This window comes from Octodon degus, unplaced genomic scaffold, assembly GCF_000260255.1.
Source record: "Octodon degus isolate 3935 unplaced genomic scaffold, OctDeg1.0 scaffold00321, whole genome shotgun sequence".
Taxonomy (NCBI): Eukaryota; Metazoa; Chordata; class Mammalia; order Rodentia; family Octodontidae; genus Octodon; species Octodon degus.
The window spans coordinates 1,196,323-1,206,458 of record NW_004524897.1 but is presented as its reverse complement, the minus strand read 5'-3'; the positions used below and the strand labels follow the sequence as shown (position 1 = coordinate 1,206,458).

Sequence of the window (10,136 nt, the reverse complement as noted above, 5' to 3'; positions counted from 1 at the left end):
CACGCTGCGCCTGGGCTGGGACTGGTCCCGCCGGCGCAGGGTAGCAGGAAACTCTCCGCACACTCACCGGACCTGGGCTAGGACTCAGGAACAGTTTTGAAGTATTTCAATTAGTTCTTTCATAAGTAATTAAGACATTTGATCTTTAAAGACCACTACAGTAAACCTAATAAAAATCAATATCATTTATTCATAGAACAATTACTATTGAGCACCTACTCTATGCTAGATACTAATCTTTGCCACTGAAGATTCATCAATGGACATTACAAAATACCTACACCCAGGAACTTATTTTATGTTTTGTAAGTAGGGATTGCTGTATATTGTGTTTATTTATGATGTAATAAATAGTCAAGTGTCATTTATGCAGAGCAGTAATGAAAGAAATACAGGGGCCAGAGAGATGGCTCAGTAGAAGAAGTGCTTCCCTGGCAAGCGCAAGGGCCTGAGTTCAATCCCCAGTTCCGAAAGAAAGAAAGAAAGAAAGAAAGAAAGAAAGAAAGAAAGAAAAAAGAAATACACAAAATAATGAACAGTTTCTGTTTACAAAAAGCTCATAACCAAGTTATACCAGTAGTACTTAACCTAATCTAAACTAACTAGAGGCAATTTTGCACCACAGGGGACATTAAGGAATGGGCTCTATAGTTATGTCACAGCTGGGGACCACAAATACTCCCAAACCTTACAGTGAGTGCTCAAAACAGTACCACAACAACTAATTTTGGGGTCCAAAATATCAATAGAAATTTAAACAGTTTGAAAAAATATATTGAGAGTTTTATTTTTGTTAAAGGTAATATATGACAAATGTTAAATGAGTGATAAATACAAAGTGATTCAAAGAGAAGAAATATCACTTTAGACATAATTGGTTTAATGACTTTTCATAAAAGCACTGGGGCTCAAAACAAAGTGTCTTTTAACTTCTGCTCAAAACAGAGGACCTCCAAGGTTCTGATATCTTACTAACCTCAGCTCCCACCCCTCTCCCAAAGTCCATTCATGTTTGATTATATATTTGGTTGGGAATACAGGGTGTCACTACGCAGTTCAGATTCATAGTCATCTTCTGATTCTCCTGTCTCAACCTCTCCCACACTGGGATTACATGTGTGCCACCACACCCAGTTTCAGGACCAGTATGGCATGTGGTATCAGGGATCCAACTGGGTTATTTACATTTGCCAGACAGGTGCTTAGACCACTAAGCTATCTTTGTGGCCCCCCACTCAGTTTTATCTTTTGCATCTTCTTGAAAATATCAAGCATGTTCTGCAAAAAAAGGAAAGAAAATATCAAGCATGTGTCTGTCTCATGGAGTCTGTTTTTGTCCCTCTTGTTGAAGTGTCCTCCCAGATACCCACATAGCTAACTCCTTCACGTTCAGTTGGTTGTTTGTTAAATAACACTAGAGAGCTTTTCCCTAATCATACACGCTTTGAAATATTAACTCCTGGACAGGAATTGTGACATACATGTAGGTACTTGGGAAGCTGAAGCAGGAGGATGGCAACTTACAACCCTGCCTCAGCAACACAATGAGACCACATGTCAGTAAGCATAATCTCCTCCCTCTCTGCTACTATTCACCTTGGTATGTGTTTTGGTCAGCATGCAGACACTAGTGTCCTATAGACACTCAAGATATTTGTGTAAAAGGAGTTATTTAATTATATATTAACAATAACAGAGTTCTTTAGTGGAAGCAATGAGAATATTAACTGAGAGATAGTACCCACAATTATTCCCTAATATTGAGAACAGTGCCAGCCTCATAGTAGGAACTTCATAAATATTCTTAGAACAACTGCTGCCTTCTAAGTATACTGACACATGTGGATACATCTAATAAATACATTACTGTATTTTGATGAGCTTTTTCACTTTACATTTATCACCAACATATGCTTTGTAATTAAAAATGTAGTTGCTAAAATTCTATGTCCTAGATGCATGTTAAGCCAGGTATAAAAACAAGGGGGGAGGGGAGTGGCCAAATAGCTCTGCAGATTAAAGTACCTGCAAGCAGGCTCAGGGGCCGGGGTATGATCCCTAGGCCTGCCCTGCTGCCCCCACCCCTGGGGTGCACTGAGATGGTAAGTGAGACTGGGTATGGTGATGCATGCCTGTAATCCCAGCTCTTGGGAGGCTGTAAACAGGCAGATCACTACGAGTCCAAGCTAGTGGTGAGACTCTGAACACCTTGTTGACCCTTCCCTAAAAATACAACCAAAAAAAGAGCCAGGTATAATATAAAAAATAAATACATTTTAACATTTAATCTGAAGCAGCACTTTAACTTGACAATTCTACAATTTCCAGTTGCACTTAAGCACAAATCCACCCACCCCACACTAGGAGTCACTAGAGACAATATGTTAAGGCTAATAGCAACAGCAGCTAAAGTTTACTGAAGACTTTGAGCAGAGACTGCCTTGAAGGCCCTGCATATATTGTCTGGTTTGGTTCACACCATTGGAGACCCACATTGTAAATTACTTTCTACTGCTGGCTCAACGCCCAAATCCCCACATACCTGATTTTTTACTACATACACCTCACTTCCTGCCGTCTTTCCTTTTTTTTTTTTTTTTGTATTTTAGGGAAGGGTCTACAGGGATTACAGGCGCGCAAGCCGCGACGCCTAGTCTCAATTGTCCTCTCAGCGAGCCCGGGTGCGGGGCCCACACGGCAGCGCCAAGGCGCTTTCATCCACTGTGCCATTTGGCCAGTCCTAAGGTTCAGAAGAACTTTTTTTTTTGCCTGGTTTAGGCTGCCTTAATGTGTGGTGTGGCTTGTGGGCCTGGGGAATCGAACCGCGGTCCCACAAGCCTGACTGGGTTTGCCTAGGGAGGCGCATAAACAACTGAGCTAACCAGTAAGCTCCCGTCTTCTTTCTTTTAGCTCCCGTCTTCTTTCTTTATAGCCTTTTTCTGGGGACTTTCCCTTCTAGAGACGCCAGGAGCGCCCCTCCTCCTCCCTCCTAGTTTGCACTGGAAACCATAACCACCCTCCGCCCCCTCTCTCCCGAAGCTCCGTGCGAATAAGGAAATGGGCCGGAAACAAGTCACAGTTACGTGATGCGTAGGTCAGAGTGCGACTGCCTAGCAACCGCCTCTCTGAGTCCCAAGAGGGGGGCGGGGCAAGGCTTCGTGCGTGCGCAGGCCTACCCTTTTTAACCTCGCTAAGTGGCAGAGTCCGCAGGGGCGGAGTAACGACGTTCGTCAAAGCGCGCGATTTCTTTTCTCCCAGCTTTGAACCCGGTAAAATGCCCTTAGGAAATGGGGGAGTTCAGAGTTTCCCACAGCAAATGCAGAGTCAAGTCAGCCATAGGCCAGCATTTACACGCTGGGCTGTATTGTCCGAAACCTGAGATCAGGTTAGGAGATCCCACGAGGGGTGATACGAAAGGCTGGTACCTGAGAACACAGATCTTGAGCAAAAAGCTCTTGACCAGATAATATGCTCACCTTGCTGACGAGTCACCCCTCAGTGGTGACGCCTGTAACTGTGGTAGTCATCCAAAGGTATCTTTTAGAGGGAGAGCCACTCCATATGGTGCCCAACCCTCCACTTTACTGCTTTGATGTGACAAACTTGGACAGAGTGTACTGGGAAAAATGATACACGAAGTTCCCAGGTTGAACTCTCTTGTACTTAAGAATAGTCTTAAAGTTGGCATAGAAATGGAAATTTCCAGAGTACCTGACTTTACAATGAGAAAAAGGCCAAGGCGTCCAGTGCATACAAAGCATCCACTGCGGGGAGCCCTAGACTCGCTGTCATTAAAAATCTCTTCAGAAATAGACCGCAGCAGGAGAAACCAGAGACCTTTAAGGGACAGGAAGAGTCACTGTTTGGCACTGTGGAGTAACAAAGATCCCTAAGGAGATACCTGGTTAATCAGCAAACAACCTGAGGAATACAATCAATTTTAGCAGTAAGTAATTGGAAGGAGGGTGGAGGGGTTAAAGTAGTTTGGGGAAGCTTGAACTGATGGAAAAGAGAAGGGAAGTGCTTTTGTAGTCTTAATTACAAGCCAGGACTGGCAATAAACTGGTTTTCCTTCACGGAAGACTTTTTCTTAATGAGACTTGTACCGCCCTCGTCTTGGTTTAGGAAGTGCCTGAGTTACATTTTAAATCCAATCTGGAGAAGGTACTGATGTGGAAATCCATATTCCTTATGCATAGTTTATACTTCCGACTATGGAAAATAAATCTTATTAGTGTTTCCATTTCAGTCACAGAAATAACACGTTGTTCATAGAAGAGCATATAGATTGGAATTTCGCTTAAAAGTTGTAAATATTTGGTTTCACATGTATTAACTTTAATTCAGAAAGGACATTCTGTAATCTATTCCTTAATGATTCACTTTGATGACATCACTTTTATGTCTTTCAGTTATTTAAATCACTTTTTCAAGATGTGATTTTTGTGAAAAAGCTTGAAATTCTCATTTTCATGTTTCCTGTTACTCACTACCACAGTATTGATCTAGGAAAATCTGTTTTTCTGTATCAGAAGTAAGAAGTTATTCTAAACGCTTTAATTGCTTATGGCAGTGAAATTGTGAAAGTGTAGAAAGCTATATAAAGAGAATAATATTACTTAAGAATCCACCATCCAGAAAGAGACATGATTAACAGGATGTGTTTTATTCCCACTCTCATTTGTGTGTAAATCATATATATGTATAACTTATATACACATACTTATGTGTGTCATATCATATGTGTGCATATGTATGTATTATATATTATATGTGACTGTGAGATAGAACACTGTATTATCTAACAAAATGAGAATTATATATACAATTTAACTATCATTTCATATTTTCTATATATTTTCTCAGACATTAAAATTCCCCAATTATGATTTTTCATAGTTATAGATTCTATCATATGATATATTAAATTATTCATTGGCTTTACTAGGGATTTTGCTTCTCATTCTTGAAGTACTGTCCTCGCGGGATTGTTTTCTCCTCTTGGTCCATTGTCTTCTATCTCCTTGTTTCTCCATCCTTTTGCTTCTGCTTACCTCTCCAGTGCCATGCCCCTACCCCATGCCTTACACTAGCTGAACCACACTATCTAGAATTTCCCAAAGCCAGCCAGTTGTTTTTTACTTTTCATGCCTCTGCCCATGTTATTCCTTCTGCCAAGAATGCTCTTCCTTTCCAAGTCTCATTAGACTGGCAAAGCCATCTGTGAGGTTCAGTTCAGTACTTCCTTCTATTTTAAGTATAATCATATGCATACTTAGTAACAAAAAGCAGCCACATTCTACTAGATGGCCATATTTTTGTCTACCAGAATATGCATAACCCAAACAATACATATTTTAATAGATTTGCTAACCTTACTCTAGTATAAGCTCCATGACTGTAGGGAGGCAGTATAGTAGAGTGCTTAAGAGTGCATGCTTAATAATCAGACAAACTAATTTCTGTTATTGGTCACTCAGAATAGGAACCAGACCAGCCAGATTGGAATTTAGAATGCCCGTTTATTACTGAGCTCAGGGGCCCCAGTCATCTCTCACTCAGGAAAGGACCAAAAGTTGGCTAGCGGGGGGGGGGGGCGTGTATTTATTTATTTATTTATTTGTGGAACCCGGGATTGAACTCATGCCCTTGCCTGGCAAGCACTTATTCTACTGAGCCTTCTCCCCCCACCCAGCTGGGGTTTTTTTAAAACCTGGAACCACATTTAGTTTGGTAAGCAAATTTCATTGCGTGACACAAAATAATGCTTTCAGGGTCAGTGTAACCACTACTCAAATTAAATTTCCTGGGGTTTTGTTTTAGTTTCTGGTTCTCTTTCACCTGAGTACCTGCACGCAGCTTTGCATAGCCCCAGGTTACAAGAAGTTAGAGCACGTTTAGTTTCCTTTTGAAGTCATCTCTATAAACTAACTTTGTTTACAGGAATTAGTGAGCAAGGAATTTTATGTTAGCAAACAGCAAGAAACAGCCACTTATTACTAAACAACTTAGAATAGTGGTGAGTATACATTTTTTTACACAATAGAAAACACAAGATTTACATTTATAGTCTAAAATGTGAGTTGACCCATTACAATTCAAAGTCTGAGTTGTATCTACCATATCTTAGCTTTATGACATTAGGAAAATTATTTACTCTCAGCTTTACCTTACTCACCTGCAACATAGGGATACTGCTTGTTCTTATTTTATAGAGCTAATGTGAAGATTGAATTAATCTCTATAAAGGACTTATGCTCTAGGAATGTAGTGAGTGCTATATATATTTTAGCTATTATTAGCTGTTATTATTAGGGATAGTGTCTGATTCACCTCTTTACCCCAGTGTCTAATATAATGTCTAGAACAGAATGTGGATGCAAAGCATACTTAGTGAATAAAGAAATGAATCACCCACAATGTGTAGTCATCAGTAAGAGAAAAATCTGACAATGCAACATTATCATTTAAGAAGAAATGAAATGAGCTAGGAAATACTTGGCCTTTTAGACTAACCTAATTTGGCTGTCATTATATTTCAAACTAAGAAAAATACTACTGCAACAGATTTCTCTACTTTAACTATACCTATACTCAACAATATGTGCATCCAGGATGGTGGTGAGTACCAGGCCAGTTAGGGATATGTAATGAGTTCAAGTCCAGGCTGGACTACATGGGAAGACTTTGCCTCAAAAATCTCAAACAACACCATAAAAAACCACTAAATATGACATGTTTCATTCATTTCACAAATACATTGTATGCTTCCTCTGAATAGGGCATTGGGATAAACATTATAGAAAGTCAAACATAAATAAGATTTGGTCTGCACACAGTAAGTATTTCCACGACTTCCATGCATTTTGTAGCAGTTTTTCTGGACAACAGTATTGCTACTGAATAAAGAATTAAAATTTAAATGTTATTTTTATCATCCTAAATTTTCTCAGATAATATGCTACATACCATTCTTCTAAGCAAAACTAACAAATATGTAAAATATGACTATTCTTTCATTCCTTTTTTTCTAGACCATTGTGGAAGTTGCTGACAGTTCAGGTACAATGTCTTTGATTATGTAGAATGCCCTGTGTCCTGTATGTGGTACAAAAGTTTTTGGGTTGGTTTAGCTCTTCTGTTTGAAGATTATTGTGCAGAAAAGAGCTGTCCATTTAGGATGCAGTCTCTCCCTATGAATCCACAAAATAAAACTAATTTCTACAGTAGGTTAAATAATAAATGAATTTGATATATTAGGGCTATTTTTACATAGATTTGCAAAGCATAGTATGAAGCAAAGAACTATAAAAGTTACTGAAGCTGTTAGAATCAGAGTTTTTAAGTTCCTTTACATATAGTATTTTTAATCTCAGAACCTAATAAGTATACATCTCAGAAATTATTGATCAAAGAATGGGCACCACTTGAAGGATATTTTTTGTTTTTGTCACACAACAATAAGTTAATGATGGGCTGGGGAGTTAGCTCAGTAGAATAAGCACTTGCCTGGCAAGTGCAAGGGCCTGAGTTCAATCCCTGGTTCCGCAAAGAAAAAAAAAAAGTTAATGATAAGAGCATTTTATAGTGCCCATTAGGTACTATCCTAAAAAGACTTTTGATAACTTTTTGTTTTGAAACAATTCCAAACATGCATAAAAGGGATAGTATGGGGCAGGTGAGATAGCTTAGCCGTCTAAAGTGCCTTCTTAGGCAGCTGCAGGGAACCGTGATTTGATCCCTGGCACCACATGCCATGCCAGCCCCACCTTCAGGGTGGGCTGAGCCAGTAAAAAAGAAAAAAAAGTTCTTAAAAGTATCAAGAATTCCAATACACCCTGCACTCAAATAAAACAACTAGTAATATTTACCTTTATTTTATCACTTTCTCTCTCATCTGTGCATTTCTTTTTGAAATATTTGAGAGAAAGTGACCCTTCTATGATTTTTTCTTCAATAAGATTTTATTGGTACATTTTATACATAATGATCACATTCATCAAGATGAATGTATAAGATATAACTTGATTTTTTCCCATTCCCATACCCTTCCTTCAATACCCTCTTCCCCTTCCCATTTACAAAAGCCTTGTTTCCATTTTTCTTTCTTTTCTCACTTTTTTCACTTTTCCCTTTCCTGTCCTCTCGTCCTTGTTCCTCTCCCCATGTGAACAAAAAACTCTTCTACTCTTGAGTAACAGTTCAGTATATATCTCTGAAGAACAAAGGCATCCTAGTACCTAATCACAAAATAATTATGAAAATGAAGGAATCAAAAATTGGCTCAATGCTATTATCTTTTAGTCAATATTTAAATGTTGCTAATTGCTGCAATTTTGAAATATCTTTTTCTAATTTGTATTGAAATAGAAGTTTTGCTATCTAGGCATCTCAAACATTTTAATTTATTATTTTTTATGTACTTAGTGCACAGTCTACAGGGTCTCACTATACAGATCACTTGGACTTGTAGTGATCCTTCTGTTTTCAGCCTCCCAAGTGCTAGGATTACAGGTGCGCACCACCACACCGAGTCTCAATCACCATCTTAGCGCATCCTGGGGGCTGGGCTGGCACAGCAGGCTGGGGATCAAACCCTGTCCCTGCATCTGCCTAAGCAGGCACTTTAATCCTCTGAGCTGTCTGGCCAGCCTATGTAAAATATTTTACAAAGGTTGGAATTAATAGATTAAATGATTTCTTTTAGATATGGATGTAGTTTTTCAGTTTTATTTTTCAGAATTGTAGATGTCATTCATTAAGTTTAACTTTGTTTTGTCTTACAAAACTTTCTTACTGTGAAGCTGCAAATCTGTGTATTCTTGACTCTTCAGCTAATCAATCTTAGTTACTAAAAGAATGTTCAGATAAATATAGCCATTTTTATTATTTTCTTAAATATGTGTTTATTGGGGCAAACCTTATATGATTCCTTATTAAAATCTTAAGCATTTTTCAGATATTGGCCATGTCTTGCTACATGAAATGATTATTGTCCAGACATAATACTGCATGCCTGTAATCTCAGCACTTGGGAAGCTGAAGCAGGAGCATCTGAGTTCAGAGGCATGCTGGGCTACATAGTGAATTCAAACTCAGTCTGGATTACATAGTGACACCCTGTCTCAAAAAATACAAAAGTTGAGCTGGAGATATAGTGTGATGGTCTAAGCAGCTACCTGGCAAGTACAAGCACCCAGGTTCGATCCCCAGTACCACATGTCGTGCAGGCCAGTGAAACTGGGCATGGTGTCACACATGTCTGTACTCTTCAGGGGAGGCTGAGATAAGAGGATCACGATGAGTGTAAACTGCGTAGTGAGACCCTGTACCAAATAAATAATTTTTTTAAAAAATTAAAAAGTTATTACCTACATTGTTTGGTACATTTGTGCCCTACCTCAATAATAGGTACTATAGAGATGAGATACTAAACTGATTTTTTTTTTTTTTTTTTTAGAACCAGGGATTGAACTCAGGCCCTTGCGCTTGCCAAGGAAGCACTTATTCCACCGAGTCATCTCCCCCAACTCAAAAGCAAATTTTTTTTTCAGAACTGGGGATTGAACTCAGGCCCTTGCGCTTGCCAGGGAAGTGCTTATTCCACTGAGCCATCTCCCTGGCCACTAAACTGATCAAGGTATTATGATGTACTTGAGAACATACAGTGTAAAACTTAGGAAGAGAAAATTCATAAGTTCCATGATCAGCTATGAAATTAAAAATTATGTTCCATAACTAGGCATACAAAGATGACAAAATTGCTTTAGTAAGGATTAAAACACTCTTTGTCTAGTAACAGCTAAAGAAACTGACTTTGTTGATCACACATCAATCACTGGCATAAAGAAAATCAAAACCTCTTTCTCCTAATAGCTACCCTAATAGTTTTTTCTACTATTGATACAGTTTTCTGGGGTGAAGAGAACTAATATAAGTCAGTTTTTGCGTGTATTTGGAAAAATCTACAAATGAGTGTATTACTAATAGTTCTTTGTGCATCTTAAAAACTTGAGAAGTAGGACAATAATATGTAATCAGTAGCTAAGCAGCTACTTAAAAAATTAATTATGAAATGTATCCAAACACTGTGCTATCTCTGCAGTGTACAATTGTAGGGCCAGATTTTCATATCT

General features: G+C 38.6%; 1 long non-coding RNA gene across 1 annotated transcript in view; it reads left to right on the top strand.

Moving 5' to 3' along the window:
• Positions 1-3,832: 3,832 nt before the first annotated feature.
• Positions 3,833-10,136, top strand: part of LOC111814461 — a 6,605-nt gene continuing 301 nt past the window's right edge. Inside the window, exons 1-2 of the long non-coding RNA XR_002819444.1 lie at positions 3,833-3,946; positions 7,035-7,062. This is a non-coding gene — a long non-coding RNA (uncharacterized LOC111814461). The remainder of the gene's footprint in view (positions 3,947-7,034; positions 7,063-10,136) is intronic.